General features: G+C 35.9%; 1 protein-coding gene across 6 annotated transcripts in view; it reads right to left on the bottom strand.

Moving 5' to 3' along the window:
- il6st (interleukin 6 cytokine family signal transduce) overlaps nt 1-6,189 on the bottom strand; it is a 43,436-nt gene extending 37,247 nt beyond the window's left edge. For 5 of the 6 annotated variants that reach the window (XM_051908728.1, XM_051908723.1, XM_051908727.1 and 2 more), the window contains exon 1: nt 6,049-6,189. The gene's annotated coding sequence lies outside the window, so the exon portion shown is untranslated. The remainder of the gene's footprint in view (nt 1-6,048) is intronic. The other variant, XM_051908724.1, reaches the window with a different exon arrangement.
- Nucleotides 6,190-12,018: the final 5,829 nt, after the last annotated feature.

Raw genomic sequence — 12,018 nt, 5'->3', positions numbered from 1 at the left:
GGCAGGTTTGCACGCTGGTTGATCTAGCTACGTGTTGATGTTTTCTGCGGTTGCCGGTTTGCCTGCCGGTTACTGACTGTTCTTCGTGGTACCTCTGGCACGGGGATCAACTATGAAGATCACTGAGATACTGGTGCGGATGAACTACATCTGGGTCGTCCTTTCTGCTGTATACCATTCTGTGGTATGGATGATGCTCCAGTATTCGGCGGCGGAACTTATTCAGTTCCGCTTTGGACACAGTTTTGACATGTTCACTTAGGGTGTACTCACTTTTGTTGCCAGTTCTTTAGACAATAATGGCTGTATGTTGAGTTATTTTTAGAGGACAGTAAATCTGTACTGCTATACAAGCTGCACGTTGTCTACTCTAAAGTATATCCAATTTTCATTTCTATAGTATTGTCCCTTGAGAACATATAATAAAATGGTTGCTGAAATGTGAGGGGTGTACTCACTTTTGTGAGATATTGTAGATAATGTCAGTAATGCATTTACAAATGAATTTTTATCATGTTTGGATTGCTTTGGTATACAGCAATTTAACACACTGCCCACTCATACTATGGGACATACTCTTGATCTTGTTTGCTGTTCTGGTATAACACCTTATAACTGTACTGTTTCTGATCTGTCCATATCAGATCACCTTGCTGGTGTCTTTTTGTGCCCAATTGGCAGTTTTTAAGGTAAACCCGTGTCGTCCGATCACATTTCGGAATATTAAGAACACTGATGTGCCTACTCTTGCTGATGAACTTGCCATCTTTTCCAGTAAATCTGATTTATCTACTGTTGATGAACTGTTTTCATATTACAATGATGGACTGAACATGAACATGCACCTGTGAAAACTCGAACTGTTTCATTTGTACATTCAGCTCCCTGGTTTACCCCTGAACTGTGTGAACTTAAAACTAAAGGCCGTAGGTTAGAGCGGTTGCACATCAGGTCTGGCCTTACTGTTCATAAAGAAATGTATGCTGAACATATTCAAAACTACAAAAATACACTGTCCAAAGCTAAATCTGATTATTACTCCAACATAATTGGAGTCAGCAATGGGAACTCCAGATCTCTTTTCTCTGTGGTAAACAATATTCTGCGACCTCCTGATTCTTTGCCATCTGATATGTATTCCACTGACTTATGTGATCGCTTTATGACTTTTTTTGAGTAAGAAATGTACATCAGCAATTACTTACTGGTACTTTCTCTCACGCACCTCCCCACTCTGTTTACTCTAACTTTACACTGCCAACTACTTCAGAGATAGTGGGTCTGATAAATAAATCTAAATCTTCGACTTGTCATTTAAACCCTCTACCAACTCCTTTAGTGAAAGCTTGTTTACCAGCCCTGTCGCCATTGATTACTAAAATTGTTAGCTTCTATTGGGATTACTGGCACTCCTCTGTCTTGGTTTAGGTCGTATCTTTCTGGACGCACTCAGCGTATTCAATTAAAAAGTTTTAGATCAGGAACATCTACAGTCACCACTGGTGTTCCCCAGGGTTCTGTTTTGAGCCCGCTTCTTTTCATTATTTATATGCTCCCTCTTGGTTATATTTTGAGGAAACATGATATTCATTTTCATTGTTATGCAGATGACACCCAACTTTACCTGTCTGCCAAACCCACTGGTTCTTTTCCTCCACCATCTTTGTCCAGCTGTTTAGCTGAAATTAAAGATTGGCTTTCAGCTAACTTCCTGAAGCTAAATGGCAACAAAACTGAGGCCTTACTTGTTGGCACTAGATCTGTTTTATCTAAATCTAATTGTTTTTCTTTGTACATTGACAATAATGCAATCTGTCCTTCCTCACAGGTTAAAAGTTTGGGTGTTATCATGGATTAATTAATTAAAAAAAATATTAATATCACGCGGACTGCATACTTCCACTTGCGTAGTATTAACCGTCTCCATCCCTTTCTTTCAACCATACAGCAGTTCTCATTCACGCACTAGTCACTTCACGTATAGACTACTGTAATGCTCTTCTCACTGGTGTTCACTCTAAATTGCTACATAAGCTTCAGTTGGTTCAGAATTCTGCAGCACATATTCTTTCTAGAACACCTTCTACTGAGCACATTTCTCCAGTTCTTGAGCAATTGCACTGGCTTCCAGTAAAGTATCGAATTGAATTCAAGATCTTGCTACTTACTTACAAGGCACTTCATAATCTTACACCCTAACACCTTACTCAACTTCTTCATGTTTACACTCCTTCACGTGCTCTCAGATCTTCATCTTCAATTTCTCTTGTGGTACCTTGGATTCGACTAACTACCATGGGTGCCAGATCTTTTAGCTATGCTGCCCCCCGCCTAAGGAACTCCCTTCCCCTTGATGTTCGCAATAGCGATTGCCTGCTGACTTTTAAAACACGCCTTAAGACATATCTTTTTATACAGGCTTATTTATAATGTTTTATTGAGTCTTTACTGCACTTTATCTGTATATGCGGAGTGTTCATTGTGTGTTTTGTCTTGTGTAGTGATCTGTATTTTCTTTTTTTTTTTTTTTTTTTTTATCTTTGCTTTCTTGTGAGGTGGCCTTGGGTGTTATGAAAGGTGCCATTAAATAAAATGCATTATTATTATTATTATTAGAAATGTATGAGATGGCGAGGGGGGCCTTTTACCACACACGGGGTAAAAGGCTCACCAGCACGAGGCAAAAGGCACACAGTATTAATACAAATACTTTAGCTAAAATAATATGTTTTCAATAATGTCTAAGTTAATACTTGTTCAAAACAATCACTTTAGCAAAATTTGTACTATTTTCTGTTTATTTTGATAAATAAAATAATTAATTTTTGCTCAATAAATATACTGCCATTAAAATATGTTAATATAAAATATATTTTAAAAATACAGAAACAAAATTATTTTATTAAGCAAAGATTCTGAAAGCATTTGAAGGAAATCCCATAATAATTTAAAATAGCAATAAATCAATACAATAAATCATATTTTATTATATGATATGATTAATATAATATTTTAAATATGATGGTTTCATTATAAATATGGTAATTATCTCTAAGGTGGACACCCAATTTAATATATGATATTTACCATTTGAATCTAACCATGTCATGTCAACAAATGGAAGAGTCAGTCAGCTGTTTATCATGTTAATTATTGTGCCTTTTGCCCCAACAGCAGGGGCGCTTTTTTACCCAAAATACCATACTTTTACATATTGTTCCATTATTAAAAAACTGTTGCTTTAATTACCTTGAAAATCTTTAAGAAGACCAAATATGTAAAAATATCTCAAAATATATTCAACAATATTAGCGATTCTCATTTGCTACTTAAATCTACAACATTTAAAAAAAACATCAAATATTAGATCGAATTAGCACAGAATGAACTTTGCGCTGCTGCCCGGGATCACGTCAAGAATCAGACAAATTTCCATGTGCATCTTGAAAAGCGAATGTTTTGGAAAGCACTACGGGAAGTTTAGCCCTTGAGGGGTACAACAGCTTAATTTTTCAATTAAGTAAACATTGCTCCAAGATTTTATCCAAGAAATTATTCAAGTAAACAGAAATAAAGAACACTCAAATAAATCAAGAGCAGTGAGTGTTTTTTGTTTGGTTTCTGGATTAATATTCAGGTTAATATTAAGGACAACACTGTTGCTTAAATGACTGAAATGCTAATGAAATTTGGAAAACTTCAGACCGTTTGTCCAAATTCGCAAACTTATGCACTATTCTATATAAATAGTGTGAGTAGTGTGTTCACACTGAAAATTCCAAAAAGAAAAACTGCAATTAAACACCTAGATGATGCACTTAATTAACCGAAAAAAAAAAAAAAAAAAAAAAAAAACTGTTATAATCTTATCAAATTAATACACTAGACATTTGAATAAATAGTGCATAAGTACATCGTGTATAAGTGCATAGTGTATTATGCATCATTTGGGGCACAATTTTTGACAATCGGCTATTTTCACTTAAGGCAACCTATCTCAAATTTTAACTAGAAGCTAAAGTTTGAAGACAAACTTTGATGTTGGCTTGAGAAAGCCTTGATGGGTAGCCTGAGTTAAAAGAACCCAACGAAAGAAAGAAAGAAAGAAAGAAAGAAAGAATTAATTGATTAGTTACATTTATATAGCGCTTTTCTGGGTACTCAAAGCACTTTACATATGGAAAGGGAATCTCCTCAACCACCACCAATGTGCAGCATCCAACTGGATGATGCAACGGCAGCCATATTGCGCCAGAACGCCCACCACACACCAGCTTATTAGCGGAGAGGAAGCCAATCAGTATATGGGGATGATTAGGAGGCCATAATTCACAGAGGCCAATGGGCAAATTTGGCCAGGATGCCGGGGTTACACCCCTACTCTTTTCGAAGGACATCCTGGAATTTTTAATGACCACAGAGAGTCAGGACCTCGTTTAACGTCTCATCCGAAGGACAGTGCTTTTTGACAGTATAGTGTCCCCATCACTATACTGGGGTGTTAGGACCCACACAGACCACAGAGTGAACACCCCATGCTGTCCTCACTAACACCTCTTCCAGCAGCAACCTACTTTTCCCAGGAGGTCTCCCATCCAGGTACTAACCAGACTCAGCCCTGCTTAGCTTCAGTGGGCAACCAGTCTTGGGTTACAGGGTTGGGCTGCTGATAGAAGCGAGAATGAACGAGATTCGGAGCGCAAGCGTTATTAGAGACACGACCCATCTCTGTGTCACACAAAATTGCTTCCAAACTGTAAATATACCTTTTTAATGCGTTCTTGTGAAAGAATCTTGTCCAATCGCTTGAATGTTTTATTTAGCACAAATCCCTGCCATATAATGCTGTAAACTATATAGGACTATAACTATAACCCAAGTTGGTATAATGTTAAAGATTAAAATTAACTGTTGGCTACTTATATTTAAGTTACAAGCTTTTATAACAATGTTAAAATAATAATAATACATTTTGAATTATGTTTCTACTCATTTTTTTAAAAAAAAATACATTTAAATAGTGGCTGATTGTCATAAAAACATGAAGGAATTATTCAAACACATTAAATATGGAAGAACAGGTTAATTAAAAATACAATGAATATAGAATATAGTTTATCAAAATGTTCCTATGAAAGTTAATTTTTCTAGCTGACTAATGAGTTTTTGGGCAATGAATGGCTTTTCTGAGGTAAATGTAACATGACATTGTTTATACAAGCTGTTTTGACATCTTTCCACAGTTGCAACACTAACTGAGCGATTACATGTGACATGATATGGATTTCAGTAAGTTGTAATGTATCTTTCAACATACTTTCTGATGTTCGTTAATGTATATTTCACGCTTTCATGCATATTTATTGTTTGAATTTTGTAATAAAATGGACAGAATTTAAAAGCTGAGACTTTGTTTCATATCAGAAATAATAACACACAAAGTTTATTGCGATTTATTAGATGGGAGGCTACAAAGCTTTATTTAAAAAAAAGCTAAAAAGAAAAAAAAAAAAACATGGTGGCTGGTTGTTATTTGTCTGAATACATATTGCAAACAGATGATAGTCATTATTTTTTACCAATTATATAATTTTGAGATTCCATAACATACAGTTATAGGTTATTTAGTATTTTCAGATCAAACTGTTTTGCTACTTGATTTAATTTTAAGTTTATAAAACAAATAATCCAATACATAATCCAACCACTTTTAAACCACAGATCACATTTTTGGCCTCCTTATACCTACTAAAGATTATAACAATATAATAAGGTTTTTATTCCAATGATATTACATTACACGTATTTCAGAGGCAAGGACACCAGCAATACGTCTATACAAGCTCCAGAAAATAATTTATATATTAAGAATATTTTGTTTAATGGGCTAGAATTATCAAACACAATACGTTTATTAAATCGTAACATGATCCCTGTCAACTATGCATACACGTTGAAAATACAACTTAACATACTACAAGACATCATGGGATCATAAATGAGAGAATAATAATAATAAATAATAACACCATTATAATGGCTTCCTACCTTTAGAGTGGTATCACATCATATGATTTACTGTTAACTTAATACTTTAATAGGATCGAGCCGATATGTTTGTTCCTCACGACCAGTGGTTCCCAACCTTTTTTACGCCGAGGCCCCCCTCCTCTCCGAATCAATACTGCACGACCCCCCCCCCCCCCCTTTTTTTTTTTTTTTTTTTTTTATTCACAAAAACATTTGTAGTGTTATTACTTTTCAACCCCATATTATTATTTCTTTAAAGAAGAAACTTAAGTACTCTTTAAACCTTCAGAGTATTTTTTTGAAAACATACTTTGCAGACATTCTTTACAACTTAAACGTACTTTTACTTTTATTAATCTGCTCTGTAAAACAGTAACTTAAACAAATAAGCACAAGTCAACCTGCCATAGCAAACAAGACAACAGGGAGATATACCAAAGGTCTCAATCTAAATACTATGTGGATCCATTCAAAATTATTAAACACATATAACACCACTGATCCTCTCAAACTTCTCCAAAATAAGCTTGTTCGCACGTGCGGTTTGTTTTAACAGCACACCCGACCCGATATCCGACAGAAACACTCATTTTAGCCCGCACCAACCCGACCGTTTGACATAAAAACCGCGAACCTACATCAGGTAGACAAAAATATTTTTCTCATGTAGCCTAACACAAACAAAAAAACAACATTAGGCATTATATGTCGCTGCATCTAATTAAACATTGCATTAAACAACACAAGTAAAACAATAGAACAAAGAATGTTTTAGTAGGCCTATTTAACTGTAAGCTTAAAGCTAGTAAATATTTTATCAGATTCATTCTGCATTTAAACGCTGTTGTCTCTTCTGAAACCTGGCCGCTTGTCCTCTTTGTAGCAGCGCGAAAAATATTCTAAAACTTGTAAATAACCTATATTAAATACATTAAAAATTATTTAAAAATGACCACTTTAACCAGCAGATGGCGGCAAAGTAGCATTTATTTGCGCATATATCAGCCATTTCCTCTTCTCGTTTTTCACTTAGTTTCGTTTTTGACTAAAATTAAACATTATAAAATAACTAAATTTAAAAATACATTTTGTCAGTGTTAAGTATGAAGTAGGCTACTCACAAAATCTTATGAAAAACAATAACTTTTCTTGTGAATGAATGACACAGAAAGTGAGCACCATACTTTCCCTTTGTAATCACAGCAGCTGTCAGTCAGTGCAGCGCAAGCTTAATGATTTCAGCACACTTGTAAAAACACACATTTTATTCAAATAATCTAACTAAAGTGCACAATAAATATTTAATTTTTGACTCTTTTTTTCACATGAAAGTGTGAAAACTGATGGTCGAATTGAATTTAGCCGAGGAGGAACAATGAGGTATTTATTTTTTTATGCTGTCTTACGTTTGAATAACTAAATTAATGTTATGCCTGACTATTTAAGTGACTATATTCTGATTATAAACTAAGTATTACACTACTGATGCTCAACACAAATGACATCTCACCGGAAGTTTTCGAGCTGGCTTATATTATTGCGGAAGTTCTAAAGAACGCTCCATGCATAATAGCCCATTTAGTTGGAATAGTCTTGGCTATTGGACCTGCAGTCTACCCGTGCCTACCGCGCGTCCGACCCGCACCGCACCCAACACGTAAATATTATCAACCATTACATAAAATTTGGCGGGTCACAACGTCGGGTACCCGCCCGCGTGCAGGACTCTGCCTGCAGTGCTGCAGTTATCCCTACCGAAGAGCTTAGAACCCAAGAGGCGACACTTTGATACTTTTTTGTGTAACAGCCACTAGACGGCGCTCCGGTAGCGCGGCCGCCATTATGGGCTGAAAATACTAACTGGACCATAGAATCCTTCACATCTTACGCACCCAAAATCGGCGAATTTCACTGCCAAATCAGAAGCGCAATAGAACAGTTTTTTAAATTAAGTCACCAGTAAATTGTATGGCTCCTACAGTAAATGTTGTATTGTCTTATATATTTTTATTTTACCAGTTGTGGAATCCAACCATTCAACCATCTGAGGTAACGTAGTTAGCCTACTTTATTGAGTATTTCCATTTTATGCAACTTTACACATTTATTAATAGTAAATTAATAATTAATAAATTTAAGATCATCATGTTTGCAGCAAACAATATATTTCAGACTTAGTGGAGTAATAGTAATAGTATCTAGGTCTGAATTGAAATAGGCTATATGTCTGATGCATGTCCTTAATTCAATTTCATATGTTGGTAATAATTCAGTGTTTATAAGCCTTTTAAAAAAATTTAACCCAAACTGACTGGGTTTCTAGAGAGCAAAGGTTTTGTGAAAAAAAGTGGAAGACTTAAACACAAAGTGTGTAAAATAAACTGTAAAAAGGATTTGATGATCAGTAGTGATAGTATTTTATTCTGTGTTGTCATCATTCAGGTTGAATTTCAGCTTTAATGTACTTTTTTTTAACAAAGCAGCTGATATTGCCATAGAAACTAGTGGACTGCCGAGTCGCTTTCACCCCAAAATGGCGGAAACGCAGGGCTGCTTCTGGGCGCCGGTGTTTCAATGGAACGTTCTATTGAGTGTCGCTTCTTGTTAGTGTATATTCCCTGATAGCACACGTAGCCTACATCTCGGAGACGTCTATTTGATGTGTGTGTTTACGTCTGGAATATGTATTTTTTAGAGTGTTTGCTGCAATACGTCTATAGGACGTTTCCTGTCAGATGCCAAATAGACGTTTAGAAGATGTCTTTAAGATGTTTATGATTTAGAATGTATGTAAAACTGACATCTTAAAGATGTCTATCAGATGTTTGTAAACAGCAGATGCGTTCTAGATGAAGTGATCTTTAACAGACATCTTGCAGACGTACGTGTGCTATCTGGAAGAATCTTATCTATCTAAGAATTCTTTGTCCCTACTTGCGCAGCCCTACTAGTCTTCCGGTTTGTATTTCCACGGCGATCTTACGTATTTATGAATGAACAGCTCGTTTTAAAATCTTCTTGTGCAATGACATTTGTTAAGACATCTGCTTTAAACATTACAATGCTCATGATAACTTTAATTAACTCTACAACAAGTAAATCCACTTCACCAGCTAATTATTGTTTGACAGCGATGCCATAGAAATATACAGAGCTATCGCAAAAACGGAAGTTCAAAGACAATATTATAAAGATGGCAGCGCGCTTGTTTCTTTGACGCATAAGGTCGAAGAATTTTGGGCATGCGCAGAGCCTCTGTACCGAAACTCTTCTCGTGATTGGTCGGCAGAGCGGTCAGTCATTTAAATAAGCCTCATGATTCCTCGCCCACTACCCGAAAACACTGTAAAATTATCTTACTTCTTGACCGTATTAATTTACATAAAAACATTTGCTATTTGGGGGCCTATTCTCATTATAAAAGTGTATTAGAATGATTAACTTCAGCTTTACACCTTTATTGATGCAATCGCTGTAACAGTAGGCCTATTTTGCAATCCAGGGACCAAACAAATCTAACCCGGTTTAAGCAGTACCACTACATTTGATACACATCAGCTCAGATTGTGATTCTGAGTTTGTGATTAGTTTACAAGTGAGTATGTACAATGAAAGTGATGTTTGTCGCGAACAGCCAATCATGTGAAACATGCGATTACCGAGAGTTAACACTTATGATGAAGAGATCATTGTAAGCAATATGAATAATTTAAACACATTTACACAGCAAGGAAAAACACTGCTGCTCAGGAGCAAAATATACGAATCACTAATATAGCAATTTGTAAATAATTTTTATGTAAATCCACAATAAGAACATGGGTTATTAATTTATGTATTCATTTAAAAGATTTTATATTAATAAAAAAAATTGAGTTGATTTAATTACAATTAGATGTTAAACTAACTCCAAGACAGCAGCATATAAAGGCAAGTACAAAAATATGTGCTTAGCTCAAACTAGTATAAAATGGCACTAGCAATTCCAAAGATTCCCAGGGAATGCATGAACTGATAAAATGTGAACCTGAATGAAATTGGCTTGGGATAAGACCATCTGCCAAATGCAGAAATGCAAAATATTAGTCAAAGTGCAGAATGTTTTCAATTCCCACTTACAAAGAAACACTAATCAATAATACATGTAGGCTAATTGTGTGGCTTAAAATGCAGACAAAAAACAAGACTCCATCTGACAAAAAATCTTAACAATTATTAAGAAAATCTGATTTGACCTTGTTTTATTTTGGCCTTTTTGGTTGGTGTTAGGATGGGGCGGCTCTTAATAGTTCAGTAAGGTTAGGGTTACTGATGGGATGAGTTTGAGACAGAGCACGTCCCCTAAAACCCAAGAACAGCGCAGATTCATCTAGAACTGACTCTTTAAAAGGAACTGAATGCATTAACTGTTATAAATGAGATGAATCATCACTAAATATTTTAGATCATTTAACAGATCACTCTCTCCCAACCCAGTTTAATGTGTGCAGGCAACCATAAGCCATTAGTAATTTGATTTCCTGAAGAGTGCTAATGATTTCAAAGCATTTCTATTTTTGTGATACAACCAATGGCGTGAGTTTGGGGGCGAGACTGAAAATACAGTGCAGAAATGACCTTAAAGTTATTGTATGCCAAAGAGTGCTGTTTACCCTCTTACAACATTTCATTTAATATTATTATGCATTTAAGACTATTTTAAGGCCTTCATTTTAAAGGGGACCTATTATGCAAAAACCTATTGTGTGTACACAACCACTCTATAATGATAAAAATCCAACCACTCCTTTTTTTTTTTAATCCCCATAAATCATAAGCAGTAGCTGTGTCTCATTTCATTTCATTTCGAAGGCTGCATCCTCCAGGATGCGGTATATGGAGTGTCCTTAACCAGAATTAAACGAGACATCCTTCGTAGGACACACAGGCAGGAAAGGAAACAGGAAGTATCTCATTGCTATGCCAACATGTTCACTGCAGCGTCGTTGCGCTCTCAGCAAATGAATGAAATTTATTTATAAATTTGTAAAGTAATTTGAAAAGAAAATGTATTTACTTGTTTTATTTTGGTTAATGCTTGAGGAGCTGGCGTATGTACAACAGATACAGTATCTCACAGAACTGAGTACACCCCTCACATTTTTGTAAATATTTTATTATATCTTTTCATGTGACAACACTGAAGAAATGACACTTTGCTGCAATGTAAAGTGGTGAGTGTACAGGAGCGGTTTAGACATTAATGGCTGTGTGTTGAGTTATTTTGAGGGGACAGCAAATTTACACTGTTATACAAGCTGTACACTCACTACTTTACATTGTAGCAAAGTATCATTTCTTTAGTGTTGTCACATGAAAAGACAAAATATTTACAAAAATGTGAGGGGTGTACTCACTTCTGTGAGATACTATATCTGTTACAGAGACAAAGGAGGAGGATATTAAGCAGAACAAAGTTTAAAACAAAAACAAGCTTGAAACTATTTACATTAAAACACATCTTCACTTGTATGTACATCTGCCGACAGCATTTTTTTTTTTTTTTCAAATAAATGACGGTTGTTAATAGCGACGCAAAGAATTGTGGGCTGCAGCAGTGAAGGATACACCTCATGCATCCTCTGAATCCCTTTGAAAGAAGGGCGCATTCGAAGGTCGCGTTCGGAGTGTCCTACTTACTTTTCTGAAATGATACAGCCTCAATGACGTATGCAACCTTCGAATGCGACCTCCAGACGACGCAGCCTTCGAAAAGAGACAGCTAGTGTCTCAGAACAAGTCGTTTGCAGGTTCCTGGCAGTGTGACGCCCACAAATGTTGACAGACACTGCCGTTTTAACATAGAACCGCCCTGAGCGAGTTCACAGCGAGTTGTACACAGTCCGCCATTGCTGCACTGACGAGAACGTCTCCCAAGCGTTTTAGGTGTTCTGTAGCTGGATGTATTAATCCACATAGCTCTCTCCATTTACTCCTGAAATCTGAGCC

The sequence above is a fragment of the Ctenopharyngodon idella genome, chromosome 10 (genome assembly GCF_019924925.1).
Source record: "Ctenopharyngodon idella isolate HZGC_01 chromosome 10, HZGC01, whole genome shotgun sequence".
In the NCBI taxonomy this organism is placed as follows: domain Eukaryota; kingdom Metazoa; phylum Chordata; class Actinopteri; order Cypriniformes; family Xenocyprididae; genus Ctenopharyngodon; species Ctenopharyngodon idella.
This window is presented reverse-complemented; position numbering and strand designations above follow the sequence as displayed.